General features: G+C 41.6%; 1 long non-coding RNA gene across 1 annotated transcript; it reads right to left on the bottom strand.

The window, feature by feature from the left end:
• Positions 1 to 7,130: 7,130 nt before the first annotated feature.
• LOC309445387 lies at positions 7,131 to 14,488 on the bottom strand. The gene is made up of 3 exons (XR_014185276.1): positions 14,226 to 14,488; positions 8,974 to 9,088; positions 7,131 to 7,334 (listed from the first exon to the last, which is right to left on the bottom strand). It is a non-coding gene; the product is annotated as an uncharacterized lncRNA (long non-coding RNA).
• Positions 14,489 to 17,249: the final 2,761 nt, after the last annotated feature.

Below are 17,249 nucleotides of genomic sequence, written 5' to 3'. Positions count from 1 at the left end.
GAAAATCATCATGCAAACTATGGTGTGTGTTTACCGTGCTTATTTTCTGACTTTTTCTTGCCTTTTTTTTATATCTGCATTCTACGTACCATGATGATAACTTCACATTTACTTTCAATTCAACAATATCCATGCCATTTTCAACATTTTAAAATTTCCCACTATTTTAAAGTCGCTCAGCAAGTGCATACACCTCATCCAACATGCTGTATTTGCCATTGCTAGGCACGTCTTTATTTTAAAGTGGTCTTATAGCCCTACTCGTACACAGCTCATAACTGTGCCATTCACTCAGGCCACTCCTGGCCTGCCCGTGAGCCGTGCTCCCAGCGCGCTCACTCGCTGCCTCTGGCCCTGCCGGCTGAGCTGCCGCACATGTTGCGTTTTGTTCCCATCGCCAGGTGTGCAGCGGCTCCGGCTCACTCGTTGGATGTGAAGCTTTAGATACATTTTTTTGTGCAATTGGACTTCTGCTCTTTACAGCTTCTTGTGTTGAGCTTGTGATATCTTTGGAGTGTCTGCTGGATCACAAAGACCTGCTCTCCCTCGGTTTTCTAAAATTCATACGTCTGGCCAACTCATCCTTACATAGTGCCTCAGCTCTGACTTCGTTTTCCTACTAATAATATTTTCATAATTAATTTTATTCTTAGTGCTGCAGGTGTTCAGAAACAGTTGAGGTAGATCAAGGATTTGTTTTACTCAGTGTCTGACTTCTAGGTCATCAGCTTTGCATGATGAAACCCTTTTATAACAGTTCCAACTAGCAGCTGCCAGAGCTGTCAAATGCAAGGCCATTCTTTGGGAATTATTGTAAAATAGATTTCACATTCATATTATATAGCTTTACTCTTTGAAAAATATTTCCAGGTTAAGCTAACATAGCAAGAAAACAGCTAAGCAGATTAATATTAATTTTTAAATACCTTCTTTTTTGTTTGTTTTTTCTTATTTGGTTCCCCATTTGTTTCAAGTGCTAATTCATGTATGAATTAAGTAATTTACATGTGTGTCAAGTGCAGTGACAGTTTCTACAGCTCAGTTTCTAGTAGGAAACTAAATTATGACTGTTAATGTTCCCAATTGTATACCTTACAGGAAAGTTAATTTTCAGCAGTGGAGACCCCCAGGTGCCTTCGGAAGTGGGCACATAGGCTTAGAGAGAAGTAGGAAAGGAAATATGATTTAACATGGTTAAGTAACTTTCCAACTACCAGTCAAAGCAGGTAACACCTCAGACATCTGTCATGAGAAATCCGTATCTTGTCTCCATGCATGGACACATGAAAGTCTGTTTCTTAACTATGAGACTAAATGAAAAAATCAGTATGTCCTTTCTGTTGTGGTATTTAAGCTGCTGAATGGTTTGAAGATCTGCTTTTCAGATCTCAGCTTTACATGCACATTAATACTTTGTAGCATACAATTTAGCTGTTCGCTCGGGTTTCTCTTGAAACAGCTCAAATTCTCTGTAGGCTTTTGTTTAATAGTGATGGAACACACACAGTTCTTTGTGCATCCAGAGCGATACGTATAGCTTCAAGCAGTTACTAACATGAGAGGCATTTTGCAGTGATACTTTAATTTCAAACAATGTATCAGGTATAATTGGCATTTTTAGAAACCATCTGGTTGGTATTTTTAAGGGTGAAAAAAATGTGTGAATTTGCAAAGAAGATACATGAGTACCTCTGAGTAGTTCTACTCTATCAGAAAATAGAGTGTAATTGGATACTAGAAAAAAAGGAAAACAAAAGAAATCACACATTCTGACACATCAAGAAGCAACAGAAAAAGGACTGTGGAATTTGATGTAGGAATACATTAAAAAACAAATTCTACTACATCAAACTGCCACCATATGTTCCATGATGAGATACAACGAAGCAGATAATGTATCTGTTATGGGTTCTGTCAAGCCATAGGACCCTTTGGATATGTCAATAATTAACAAATAACATCTGTTGTCAACTGCTGTCCTTAATCAGCACAGGCAAGGTTCCTCTCCCTGCAGACAGAGGAACCGGGATATCCTGCTTTCTTTTAGAGACTGGAAATTTCTTTGACCACGTCGCTTTATGCAGAATTCCTGTTGAGATGTAATTAACGGGAAATCAGGCTGTGCAGAAAGAGCAGAACACAGCGAGATTGCCAGTGCAGTGCTGACAGAATTTTGACTTACCTTTGACTATTTTTCAGTCAGATATGGTTTTCCTGACTGCCTTAATGCCTTACTGTGTATAGACATTGCACTTTGGGAGTGGATAAGCAGCCTTTTCAGATATGCAGAGAGACTAATGATAGCCCACTACCTCATGTACAGATGCAGAACAGATTATGTTCTTGTTTTGTAGACAACGGGAATGCAAAAATGTGCTAAGTCAGGACTTGTTTGACTCCTTGCTTACAGAGAAACTGTCAAATACCATGCAACCTTGAGAACCAACACCGATATAAGGTAAACTGAAAGAGGGCAATTTAAGGTCCTGAGGAAGTTGTTAACAGAACAGAGTCTCAGAGCCTGTCTGAGCTGCAGCAGCAGTAGCAGTCTGCAGGAGCTGATCTCTTTATCCTCCCCATTGCTGACCACATCCTGTCCTGAGAAGGTCACAAGATTCCTCCAGACTAGGGGAATGTGGGATGTAGTGAAGCAGCTCTGTGCCCTTTAAGTGCACCTGGTACAGAGGAATGGGGATTTGCAAGTCAGATCTGACTTTCATTCCTATCCACATGCTCAAGGAAGGGTATTAATAGAAATCTTAGAAATTTTGTGCTGGAACAACTTGGAGTAATGAGATTTTCCTTTAATCTTCATTAAGATGCATTACACAGATAATTAATTGCATAGATAATGCATAATCTAATTAGGTAAGATAATGTTCAAAACCTTCTAGTAGGAGGTGCTTAAGCTGGTAAATAATTTTCATAAATGTAAGTAAATCTGTTTAATCACAATTGGTTGCTGCTGCAGGTGTCACTGTGCTGATGTAGTGTGAGTTTTAAGCATCCCCTCTGCTCCTACCAGGCTGGTCCTCGTGGCACAGAATAATTCAGTCTCCAAGATTATGACTTTTCTCTCTCCCACTAATTGTGATAATGGAATACCAACTTTAAACAATAACTGTTTTAACTAAGACACTATAGTATCAAGTCTGTGATATCAAGGAGCTAGACAGTGTGCACAGTCTCATTTTGAGGTGCAGCGTTACCTTCAGCCCTGGTTGCTCTGCTTTGCCAACACAGGAAATTATCTTGCTTCTCTGTCCCGTTTAATGGGGTTAGGAAACATGCAGCCAAACACCTCTCTTTGTTCTTGACCCATGACTAAGTTAGGGCTGAGAAATCTCACTTCTAGTTTATCTTTGCCCATAGACTGTTCTGATATCATTTAAAGAACAGAGACCCCTTCCTGAGTTTTATATAAATACATTATAAACGTCATTCTCTCTTGTTGCTTGTTAACTCATGAGGGAGTCGCATCTAGACTCCTGCTGCCTTGGCTGTAGGAAGGGTGCTAAAGAGCTGAAACTGTCACTGAAGCCCACAGAGGTACATTTTTGGTTGCTCAAAAAGGAGGCACATAAGATATGGAAAATATTGTCTGACCTGACAATGTAATTCTATTTAAGAAACAGAAAATGTGCTGGATAATATATGCAGACACCTCTGTCATGAAGCCTCATGTGGTTTCACACCCAATTATGTGTGACCACCTTTGGTTACCATAGCAATTCTCTCTTAATTAGAAACTCGCCCTCTGCTCATGGCCTGTTTGTGCTAAAGCATGAAATTCAGATACAGACTTAGGCACTTGATTTACTTGTTTATATATCGACGCTAACTTACTGTGTCAAACGACTTCTTTATGCAGCAGTATTCTGTTTCTTTGAATCAAACATTGATTGGACTTGTGAAATTTTTCAGTGTGTCCTTGACCCACTTCCAGTCCCTGTATAACGGGCAGACAACACCAAGAGAAGGCCGTGGTGTTGGAGCTGTTAATGTGCGTACTAACACAATTAGTGAGGGGGAGGCAGCTCTCTCACTGCTACTCAGGTGCTCACAGGAGAAGGACCCTCTCTGAAACCTCCAGCCTGCATTCAGGCTCAAAATGTTTTTACGAAAAATTCAAAGGAAAGGAGTCTCTACCCATATGAAACTATTTGATAATATATGAAGTTGGCTTTATTTGTGTCCACCATGGGGTAAAATAAAAAACCACCAGAGGGTGTTTTGATGACAGATAGAAGAGATTTATTCCTGATCTTATAAAAATAAGATAATGAGGATGAGCAGTTACCTGCAGTGTTGAAGTCAATTCTACAAGCTGGGCATCTAATCAGTGCTCGGGGCAGAAGCTCGAAAGCAAAGGTAATGATCCTAAACACCTTGTCCTGTAAATCCAGGGAGAACAAAGACTCCTAATTCTTGGACTCCAGTCCAAGACTGTAGAGTCACAAATCTCTGTGGTTTCTGATCTAAATGTAGAACCTCAAAGACCTCTTTCTAAAATAAAACAAATCTCTCCCCAAGCAAAATGCTCCGGCACAGATAATTGTTTTTTGAGGGGACAGGACAAGAATAGAACACAATTCAGAAATTTGCTCAGATAGTACATTGATAGGGCAAATATAAGAACTTGTTTAGCAGAATAGAAAAGTATAGAACAAACCAGAATGAACTCATGCATTACAAGGTCCAGGGAGATTGTTTTTAACTTTTGATCCACTTCTAGCAATTACTTATGACATGCAAGGAGCCCAGTCCTTTAGTCTTTAATCTAAAGTTCTTGGGCTATAAGATGTTCAGGATTGCACTTTGAAAATGTATTTGACATAAGATATGAGAGCATTGAGAGAGAGAACATGAAACATGCAGCTTAAAACAAAAGATTACCCCATCTGCTATCTTTCACAAAGATCTCTTTTGTATGTCATGAAGCTGGGTTTACCATTTGCGTAAACTCATTAGCCAGGTTCGAAGCTGATGAGGAGGAATTTTCACTTACTGTATGCTCGGAAGCTCATATAAATGCTAATATCATACCTTGCTAATATATATATATCATGCTGGATAGCAGAAGGAAGAGTAATTTTGCCATATAGTATATTGTACTGTGTCTCTGAATTCTTGCTTAATATACATTCTTGGTTATTGCTCACAAATACCACTGTTACATATGAGCAGGACCAGATAGACAACAGCAAAAGAAATCCAAAGCAATTTCAGCTTTGTGGTCACAAGAAATCAGCCAGATGATAGCTGAGCTCTCTCAACTTCAGTTTTTCTGTTTAATGTTTCTCCCAGTTTAGGCTTAAAGCTAATACTGAAACTCAAATACTGGATTCAGAACAGAAACCCAGTTGTTACTTTTTTGAACGTGCCTGGCATGGACCGAAATGGTGTTTTTAATTTAGTCTGTCTGAAAACATTCCTTAAACAAGTAATAAATAGTTCTTAAGAAGTACAAGTAAATTGGGCAATAGGCATCTATCTTTAATTACAATTTTAGCCTTAACGATTGTTCTTGAGTCAGCTATATAGCATTATTACCATAAGAAAACCAGTCTATTTTAAAATCTAATGTCACAGTGCAATTGATTTAAGTAAAAAGAGATTATCCAGCAGTCAAAAGCTTAACTGAGTATTAAAGAGAGCAGTCAGCTTGTATACATGTAAGTTTGCCAACATTCCCAGTATAAAACAAATGACTCGTTATATGGTATCTCTGTTGTGCCTGGATTCTGATTTTCTATGAGTCATCTCTTGATTTACTGAAATAGAATAAGATGAGGAGGAGAGTCAAATTATAGGGAAAAACATCTGCAAGCTGTGTAACGTCCAACACTGTTCTAGAGAAGAATCATTATTCAGCTCCTCTGTGCTCTTTACTGGCTCTGAATTTCACATCAGATCCTCCTGCCATTGGATTTCTCCTATAGGGAGGAGTTTTATAAAAACCTCATGCATAACCAAGGTCAGTTTTCAGTACCACACAGACCATAACAGTCTTTCTCCTTTCTGATTACCCTTCTCTATTGAATTTGTATTCATCTATAACTGCAAAATTGTATCACGTTACACTGTAAAGGCATATAGCATGTCTATATAATGAAGGGGGTAAAAGCAGTTTTCTATTATCACCACATTAAGTTGGGATTGGATTTTGCATTATGAATTATCATCTTATTGCACATAGTGCTAAACAGGAAAGTAATGGTCCATTTAGATGTAACTGAGCTGGAATGTGAGTGAATTTTTAGCACTTGAATAAGGGAAAGGAAGGGTGAAAGAGGAGGAGGGACAACATCTAACGTTTTGTGGTTTTTAGGTTATCTCCAATGTATCACATCCTACAATTGTCATACAGAAGTTTTTTACCAGAGAGGTAGAAAAACCTATGCAGTACATTTTACTATAGCTAGCATCAGGGACAGTTTGAAAAATCCTTAATTGTGACATTCAGAAAAAGAAATAGCAACTGTGTCCCACAGAGAAGTGTCAAACATGAGAATCCTCCAGCTGTGCAAGGGCTGACCACATATGGACCCATTTCTAAAGCAGTATAAAACCGTACTACAGAGATATATTCTTCAGGCTGAAGCTTTTCCTCAAGACTCATCCTTTTTAAATTATTTAGAGTATAAGGATCATCAATAAAATATCTAATAAGTTATCTGCTCAAGAGGAGCACTAATGTATGAATGTTAATGCTAAGGTTATAGTTCTATAGTATTTAGTGCAAGATAAGCTAGCGTGAAAAGTATTTTTTTTAATAACTGCTAATAATTTACCTTTGCTTTGATTTGTAAAATCTTTGTGTTTCAGCTGTTCATTGTTACATAACTGTTCCCCACGGTCTCTGAAAGTCAGGTTCAGTCTGAGGTTAAATTGTACCTTGTCAAAGCAGGGATGTGACCCGGTCTGAACGACTCCTATGACTCCACTTGTTTTCCTGCTTTGCAAATCTTTTGGCTTTGTGTACATGCGTGCGTAGGAAGAGAGCAGATGTGAGGGAAAGGTCAGGGATGCTGTGCAGTCTGGGAGGCTTTCCTTTTACTTCCAGGAGATTTAGATGCCTCCTTAGTGCAGATACATAAAAACATGCCTCAGTGAACATTAATGTTGTTTATTTTAAAGCAAAGTGTAAATTAGAAAAGAAAGGAAAAGCACAAATCAGGTAACATACACATACCATATAACATATAACATCCCAATCCAGTGCTGACCCGTTGTCAGTGCAATATTCAACTGACAAAAAGAAGGTGCCCTCACATATAGACATATCTTCTGTATCCATATCAAAGAACGGAATATCTGGAACAATGTTGAAACTGGCAAACGGAAAAAACTGGTGTGAGTGCATGTGTTTATATACACACATACATACACAAAAGATCCATCCTTACCACTAATGCAAAATCATACATCTAAGAACAGTTTATAAATTACATGTTCTAGATGAAAGAAAATAAACGTGAGTCTTTTTGCATTTGGGAGTTCAGGTTACGAATTGTCCCAGGTTACAAGGGGAGTCAGTGATATAATCAAGTGTCCCTGCATGGCCCAGTGCAACACCAGGCAGAGATCTCAATGTGATCCCTAGAGCAGTACAGCTCAGGGACGTCCTGTCACAGCTCTTTTGCTTCCAGTGCTAAGGATAACTAGAACATTTTCCTTCGGAATCAAATCTGCCACCAGTTCCCTCATGTAGAAATGGAAGGCATGAATTCTATAGACTCCTTCATTCTTCTCCATCCTGAAGAAGTGAGTTAGAAGTTCCTTAAGGCTATATGTTTGTAAGTATAATATCTCTCACAGTCCTTACCTGCCTTTGCTAAAATATTTGGAGTTGATATAAGCATTTTACAGTTTCCTATAAGTACCTATTATGAAAATAGATAGTGGGAGGCAAGTCTTTCTTTTTAAAGAAATTTTTCATACCTTGACCAAAAGATTTCAAGCTGTAGAAAAGCATCTCTTCCAAAATGGTTTAATATGACCATTAAAATCTTAGCTGATAATAACATTGTCTACTGAGAAATTTTGGCTTCTCATTCCCAATTGCACCTTTTGATTTATGTTGATAATAATGGCATTTAGCATTTCTGGAGTTCTTTGCATTGCACTGAAGGATGCAGTTTGCCAATGCACTAGAGAGCAGAGAAAAAAATTGCTTCTTTGTGGCTGTACATCTTTTGCTAAACTTTAGTAAAGTAAATGGTGTTGAATTTGACCTTAGAACAAATGGCAATCCTTTGAACAGCTCAAGTTCAACTAGCTATAAACAAGGGATGAGTAGTGTTCATTTCCCTGTTAAAGGTGGGTTAGCTGAGTACACAGTATTTTAAAGTCAATGCCACCATGGATTAACTGTACCGTACACTGAGAGACATTGAGGAGGATTCCCAGTACTCGATTTCTCCAGTTGTGCCACATTCTGATGACAAGCACACAGGAAATGCCATCCATGGGCTGTGCCTACACCTCCTTCTCACAGGAAAAAAATGCCCAAGTAGCTTTGCCCAAGGCAAGAGTGTCAAACTGCAAAAATGCACATTTATACAGTCCTAAAATTTAATTCCGCCCTTTGAAGGCAACCGTGAGGCTGATGTGGCCCCTGGTGAAAATGAGTTTGACACCCCTGGTCTAAAGCATAGCGCAAGGTAACTGTTTGGCTGCTGGGTCTCTCGCTGAGTTCTCTTTGTCTCCTATTTGTTATCTTCCTTAGAGCTTTACAAGGACTTTCAATTAAAGAAAAAACAAAAAAAGAAGGAAAAACACACAAAAAATCTGATTTATTACATTTATGCCAGTGTGGAAATGTTTCCCAGCATCAAAATTTATTTTCATGTTTCCCTCTGTGTTTTAGCCTTGTTTCTCTACATCTGGCAAACATAGACGCCAATGGCTCATTTTGGAACTGGATACTGTCTGATGCTTTTGTCTCTCTGGTGCCTGGTTTGTGCTTACCTTACTCACTTGTTCCTGTATTTCCGACTTGCATTGCCCAGTGTGGAAAGCAATTTGTCTGGCCTGCTCGCTGGCTGAGCACCAGTGCACACTTGGTGTCTGAAGGATGCCTGTTCTGGAAGGAAACAGAAAAGGTTGTTATGGTCTCCTTTAAAAGGAAGGCTGGTATCTAACAACTGTGCGTGTGGTGCTATCTTCTTGTGCTAGTGCAAGAAAACAAAAATGTGCTTATACAGGGACACTGAGTAGGAAAAATACTGCCATAGACTACAACTGGACATAGGCAGCTGGGGATGCATTATTTTGGAGGGAAGAGGGAAAAGACACTGCATCGGTAAGTCATGGAGCAGACAAGATATAGCCCAGATTTAACGAAGTATGGTCATTTAAACCCCGCCTCACTATGAACCTATATACCAGTTTTCCTTCTCTTATTCTCAAGGAAACAGCAAATTTTCATGGATGGGGAGAAGGGTCTAGTTTTGAACTAATGAAAACTGAAATACAATTGAAAGTAAGCTTGAACATTCCAGGAACATTTAATTGGAAATGGCAAGTGGGGAGTCTGTGGAGAGCTGCAGTTGTTGCTCATGTGATGTTCCCTTGTTTGCAGATCAGATATCTCATAGTAGTTGATTAGTAGAAATATGGAAATAAAAGCAAACATCTTTCGCTATTTTTTTCTGTAACAAAGTTGTGCCTGATAAAAGAGGCACTGAAACTTCCACTGGTAAAATCTGTCCGAACATATTTCTGCTCCAGTTGGCAGCTGGAAGAAAGGATTTCCAGGGTATTTCCAAGGATTTTTAAGAACTTTAGGTCCAAGGTTAAGCATGCCTCACTTTGAGTGCTTACATACACCCAGCAGACATGAATGGCATGAAAAAAGTAATTTAGGGAGAAAAGTTGTTTATTCAGCTGTCATGAAATTTGAGCATAGAGGGCACTGGCAGGAATAAATGAAAGCAATTTACATACGTACATAAAGAACACAGAACGAGATTCGTGTTTGTAAAGCGGTGAAATGTACTACAGAGGCTTTTAAGTGTGAAAGAAAGGCATCGGAAGCAATTCTGAAACATATAAAGCTGACTGATTGTGTATAATGCTTCTCCAAAAAGAGCCACATGAGAAAATGAGGCATCAGTAAAGGGTATTGTAAAAAAATATTAAAGCAGTATACCAACAGCAAACCTGTTGCATATTTAGTCCAATATTTACAAAAGGGCTTATGCTCTAGAATTACATTCAAGCAGTAAAACTGTGGGACTTCATTGGCTCCCACTATTCTTCAAATTGAAGATACATTAGACCACTCCAAAAACTTATTCAGGTGGTGAATTCAGATAGGATTCAGATAGTGAGTTATACTCAAAAGCATTCATAAACTGCATGAAGCAAAATGGACTTCCTTTCAGCAGGAGAAATGGATGCTTTTCCCCAAGAAAAAAAATCTAAAAATAAAATCAGAAAGTTCCACTCACATTTGATCAATTTTTTTGTATTCCCCAGGTCACCTTATACATAGAATTAACACAGTACTAGTTGTTGACAGAGATTTATAAAAATTAGCTCCATTATTTATTTCTTATGATGTTGGTGAAAAGAACATGTAATGGTTTCTGCTTGAGATTCTTGCATTTTCATCTCCTTTAAACAGTATTTTTTGCTTTTCACATCAAGCAAAATGGCCTGCTTAATTCTGACACAAGTTTTCAGAAAGTAAAACAGATGCATTCAACAGTTGCATAAATTGTTAGATTCAAGAATCTCACAAAATTAAAAGTCCATGTTGTAAAAATATAAAATAGATACACACTAGAAAAAAGTATGGCTTAAAAGTGTTTAGTTTTTAATGTATAATGAAATACAAATCAGATATATATTGTCCAGTATGTAAGATTTTGTAATCATATGAAGAACTCTAGCTTCATGTCAATAAAGACTCCATCTATAATTAATTTTTAGTAAAACAACATAATGTGTATATTAATATTTTAATATAGTAAGTGCTCAAAGAGACCAAAGAATGTAATTTTGGTAGGCGAAGATATGGAGATACCACACTTGCTGGCCAGATCTTAACTCCCCTTGGGGTCCTGAATCTGCGGCACATTAAGCACATTCTTAGGGTTTTTCCCTATGGAGGAAGGCACTTAACCTCAACCTGAACTATAAGGTTAACACTTTAATGGTTTTTCCAAGCATGGTTCCTCTTCCAAATTTTTATGCCATTTCAGTATGGCATTATCTGGCTAGTGCAGCAATGGATCTGTTTGCAGTAAGAGAGGAGCTGAGGAGCCGGGTTCACAAACCCACCTGGTATCACAGTTCTACCCCCAATTTGATTTTACACTGAGTGAAATTTGGCTACAGCTGAAATTTAATCATCTACCTGAAGACCATGGCAATACCAAGACTAAGGCAAGACAAGATGGTAGATTTGATGGCCTTTGTAGTGTCAGGAAAACTTCTGCAAGGGACCGGAAGCAGCAGTAGTAGCCAGAGTGGAGTAGCCACATCCATTTATATTTGAGTTACAACTTGAGTTACAAACTCAGAAAACTCAAAAGAGAGCTTTAGGAGTGCTCAGGACAAGAGGCGCATATTATAATTATGGCTGGTCTGCATAAAAACGGAGAAAATCTGAACTGTAGAGCTCAGTCTGTTGTGTAAACCAAATATTGCCTTGAGGAAAAAACCTAATAATAACTTCCACATTAGGAAGCTTAAGCTATGATTTAGTGAAGTTAAAATTTATGTAATCCTATCATCCTTTATTAAATACTGGAATTAATACTGCTTGAGAAAATAAAAAGTTAATCAATATCGCACCTATGAAAATGAATACTACTCCCACAAATAATATCAGCAAAAAGCAGCATGTATATCTTAATCAGGGAACACAAAAGCAAGAGCTCTGGGGGAACCTGGAGTGGTTGTCTAGGAAACAACAACAACAAAAAAACAGTCTATGAATACTGCTGTTAACAGGCAGTCAAGGTTCATCCAGACAGAGCAACTTTGCAAGGGGCAAATTCTGAGAATTAGCATCTCTTCTGACAATGTCGCATAATTTAGACAAACAGGTGTGACTAGACAAGCCAAAAAGCCTGCAGCATTGGAGAGAGCCTGAGCCAGTCACCACGCCTTGCATACAAATCTTGGATTTTTATGAGTGGCTGATTTTTCTCAAACCATCTTCACATCCACAGGTAGATAAACACTGACAAGAATCTGAACCTGACATATTTATTGTAGGTGTTAAATCTGTGCATGGTACATATACGACAATATTGAGAGCCAGCACATAGTATTGTACTTTCCCAGTTCTAATAGGCTGGTGGGATGAGGCATCGGCAAAACATGATTAAAATGTATATATTTGCTCAGTTTTTAATTTCATGCACATCTTAGGTTTCTGCAGATGAATCCGGAATGTCCAATGACTGTGACACACCATATCCTTTATATCAGATGCCCCTGGGTTTTGTTCCAATCAATTACCGGTTTTACTTGTGAAAGGCAAATTGGAAGTTCATGAACAAAAATTGAATCTGCAAATTATCTTACCATCCTGGATATCTGCAGTGTCCAGGAGCCAGCATTAAAGGATGAACTTTGTAAACTGGCTGGTCAAACAAGCAAAAAAGCACAGTGTTTGGTTTGTTGTTGTTTTTGTTTTTCCTTTCCAACTTGCAGCAGGACAGTACTATAGAAAGTCGAGAAACTAAAAGTGTTGCTGATAGCAACGTTTTTCCTGTCATCTTCAACAGGTATTTTGCATCAAGGATATTGGTACCTGAAAAAAAGTCTTTTGACTGTAGTGAAGGCACAGTTACCTGTGTGATATTACAGACAGAGTGAGCGGTCTCCTCTGAACAGCAGCGTTATCTCCACAGTGCAGGAGGAAAGGCCGTTATGATAAGGGGTGCTCAGCAATGCCAGCTTCCCTGACACATTCCTGTCATCCTCCTGAACTTCATCTCCTCTCGGAGACCTGTCGGCCACACCAGTCTCACAGACACAGGCATTAAGCAGGGCTTAAATCTGACTACAGCAAGAGCAATATAGATCTGTCAATCCCGCAGCTGGTTCGGACACGGGCGGCATCTCCTCAGACCCGCTAGCAGCTGTTGGGATGGGCTCTGAGGCCCGGGGCCCGCTAGCAGCTGTTGGGATGGGCTCTGGGGCCGGGCTGGGCCGGTGTCAGCCCCGTCAGCAGCTGTTGGGATGGGCTCTGGGGCCGGGCTGGGCCGGTGTCAGCCCCGCTAGCAGCTGTTGGGATGGGCTCTGGGGCCGGGCTGGGCCGGTGTCAGCCCCGTCAGCAGCTGTTGGGATGGGCTCTGGGGCCGGGCTGGGCCGGTGTCAGCCCCGTCAGCAGCTGTTGGGATGGGCTCTGGGGCCGGGCTGGGCCGGTGTCAGCCCCGTTAGCAGCTGTTGGGATGGGCTCTGGGGCCGGGCTGGGCCGGTGTCAGCCCCGTCAGCAGCTGTTGGGATGGGCTCTGGGGCCGGGCTGGGCCGGTGTCAGCCCCGTCAGCAGCTGTTGGGATGGGCTCTGGGGCCGGGCTGGGCCGGTGTCAGCCCCGTCAGCAGCTGTTGGGATGGGCTCTGGGGCCGGGCTGGGCCGGTGTCAGCCCCGCTAGCAGCTGTTGGGATGGGCTCTGAGGCCCGGGGCCCGCTAGCAGCTGTTGGGATGGGCTCTGGGGCCGGGCTGGGCCGCTGTGAGGGCGGGAGCGCACGGGCGCGCAAGCTCCTCCCGGCCCGGCAGCCGAACCCGCCCTCGGGGGTGCGAAGGAGGCTCTGTGCCCTTCACCCGCTCTCTTTTGCAGCCGAAATAAAAGTTTCAGCCTTTATCAACAAGCTCTCCTCTCTGCAGAAAGCATCTGCCGCCTTCTCTGCAGTGGAGGATTTTCTCCTCCGAAAGGTCACCTCAGCTCCAGCCGCCAGTGCTGGCTGCTTATCAGGGTTTCTGTGGAAACTTTTCATCAATCTGAAGTCTTCCCATACTTTATACCCCCAGGGTGCCCTCCTCTAGCAACCTTTCCTAAATTAAAACTTCACTGTCTGGTTTTTTTCTCGGCTGAACACCTGCTCCACCGCAGCAGCTCAGCGGCCGCACCGCATTCCGCCCCTCCCCGGCGCGGCCGCTTGAGGCGCCAATGGCGGCAGGGCCGGAGGTGCCGGGTTACGAACCCAGCTCGGGGGGCTGGCGGCCTCTGAACAGGCTGTGGCGTCTGTTGTCTAAGTACCTCTAGAAATGATGGCTTAAAGCAGATTCCGAGGCTCCTTCCTCACAGATGTCGTGTGGGGGCGTCGGCATTTCCCTGCCAACAGGCCTGGGTGTCCTCCCGGCGGCGCTGGGTTTCTCCCACAGGTGCCCCGGTGTTGTCCGGGGTTTCTCCCACAGGTGCCCCGGTGTTGTCCCGCAGGTGCCCGGGTTTCCTCTCACGAATGGGTGTTTCCAGTCCCCGGTGTCGGCCGGCGGTGCTGAACCCCGCGGGGGCTCAGCCGGGCGGTTTCTAGAACCGTGTGCGGAGGGCGCAGCCCCGGCTGCCTCAGCGGCGCCTCCGCCAGAGCCCGCCCGCCTTCCCCTCGCCTCGGCTGCCCTGCAGGACACTCATCCCCGCCCGCCTTCCCCTCTCCTCGGCTGCCCTGCAGGACACCAATGCCCGCCCGCCTTCCCCTCGCCTCGGCTGCCCTGCAGGACACTCATGCCCGCCCGCCTTCCCCTCGCCTCGGCTGCCCTGCAGGACACCAATGCCCGCCCGCCTTCCCCTCGCCTCGGCTGCCCTGCAGGACACTCATGCGACTGCTTTTTTAAAAAAGCAGCTTTTAGCTATATCTCTTGTGTTGCCCTGAGGTGACCTCACCATGGGACACAGAGCTACATGGGGAAAGCACGCTCAGGAGAGCAGCGCGGGGCTGCCGCCGGGTGCCCGCTCCCGGCGGGCGCTGCTGTGCCGACAGCTGTTCGGCTGCGGAACCGGGCACCAGATGTTCAGCGTTCGATGGGAAATGCCACAGGGCTCTTCACTGCCCTTTATGGTATTTCCCTTCTGATTGCCTCGCTCTTTTGTTCTTCCTTTGCAAACTAAATGAGGGAGGAACTTGTGAATTAATAGAGGAGGAGGTGTCAAAATTTAGACCATTTTTTTTTCTACTATTTACTCGCTTTGCAACACTTGTCACTGAGGGAAGTAGTATAGTTATTCATAAAAGATAAATCCTGAAAAAAATCCTGTGACTTTTAATGCAGGAGTTATTGAGGCAGAAGGTTCTGGAGGACGCCTGCAGTTTTCACCCCTCGGAAGGTTGTGTGCATTCACTGTTAATGCCATTAGCTCATTTGCAAAGGGTTCACTTCTTTTCTCAAAAGCCCATAGCAAAATACTTGAATTAACTTAATAATTAGTTTTTGAAACTGATAGTCACTACTTGTTTCTAGATATGTATTTGTGCTGTTGATGGAAAACCTGAAAAAGCTTTAAAACTATCCAAATGTCTTAACTCTTCAAAATTAAGCTAGAAACCTTTGTCCTTTCTATCCAGTCCATGTTATAGGGTGGATGCCATTTTGTCTTGGAGTGAATTTGTTTCTCCCTTGGTATTTTACTTCTGGCGCTCAGCTGCCAAATTAAAATGAAGTTTGCAACCATATACCTGAAGCTTCCAGGCCTCAGAAAGTATTTGATTTGTGGTATGGGACAGGTTTAAATTCAGTTATTCTTTAATACAACTCTAGGTAGCAGCCCTTCATAATTCTTTAGCCAATTATATCTATCTGCTTGCAGGCTACGTATCATATGTGGTTTTATTTAATTGTGTGGCACCCCATCAAGCTGTTAAATACAATTGTCCTCAACTTATGATAGAATAGAGAAAGACAAACCAGATATTAATAACTTTCCTGGTATGACGGATGGGACTGCAGTAAGAGTATGGTCTTTATGTTTCAGTTTTGCTAATATGATATGGATCAGCATTACAAAATAAGCCTACTAACACTGTGGATAAAGAGCAAGTCATTGGCAGGGCAAGAAGAAGAATTTATGAATACCATTTCCTAATCCTTCATTCTAACCACTAAACCCTGCTGTCATTAAGACCTCAAAACCAGAGTGCATTGTTATTCCTAAGCAGTGACAGTGTATTTTTATTCAAGGTTTACATCACGTATTGTAATGTATTATGGAAGCTGTTGACAAAGCAGAATTTCTTAAACAAATTACAACCTATCATGCGAAGTCTGCTTTATTTACAGTGTCTGTGACTCAGTAGACTGATGACACTGTCACTTGTTGGAATTTATATGTGGAAAAGGCTACAAATGAACCAAGTCTCTTGCTTCGTAGTCATATGCAAGGAATGTACTATCTGGCATTAGGAAATCATAACTATGTAGGCACATTATTTTTTACATGGCCCTGGAAGAAATTTTGCCCCAGTGTCATTTTTTTCTATACCTGCTTCTTTATTGAGGCACATGAAATATGCATTAGATACAGGTAAATGTACCTTTGGTCTGTACATTTCTGTAGGAGAAATACTGGGAGAAGTCTGACCCTGACCTTCTTTCATGGTGAAGGGTTTTGGACAGCCTCTGTCTTCGAAAAAAAGAATACAGAATTCCTCTGAATGTGAAGAGAATGAAAAATAATCTCTGTTCGGACTATGAGGAGTTACTTAATTGGATCTCAGAACATGTCAGCAAACAGAACTCTCCAGTGTCTGCAGTAAAATGGCCTAAAACATCTTTCATGGCTTCTTGTTTTCTGTTGATCTGCAGCATAATAGCTGTGGAGCAAGAAGATCCCATGTGGATCAAGCTCCTGGTGTCAGTTAATAGTGGTGATTTAAAAAGAAAAGAAAAAAAGAAAAAAAAAAAAACCACTAAAACAGATGAAGAAGAATCCCCCATTCCTGTGCTAATGGGTGAGTGACATACTGCAGACCAGCAAGCTAACTGTGGCTGATGTAGTTAGGAAAAAAGTGTGGTGAGCATGTAGAAAAGTCAGGTAGGGTGATAACCCTCACAGGAAACTAAACATTGCATTTAAGATACATTTAAGATACAGTGAGTACAATAATAGTCTCTGTTGCTTTTAGATGTGGGAGGATAATTCATCCATTATGATTCAGGGAGCAGAGGCAGTCACAGGCCATATTTTCTCATTGAGTATTGATGGGATGTATTTGTACACATGGGTTGCGAGTGTTTTGGATCATTATAGCTGTGCCTCTTGTGAAGTGTAGGTGTTTGCATTCCTGACTTG

This window comes from Streptopelia decaocto (genome assembly GCF_964273445.1).
Source record: "Streptopelia decaocto genome assembly, chromosome: 13".
NCBI lineage: Eukaryota > Metazoa > Chordata > Aves > Columbiformes > Columbidae > Streptopelia > Streptopelia decaocto.
This window is presented reverse-complemented; position numbering and strand designations above follow the sequence as displayed.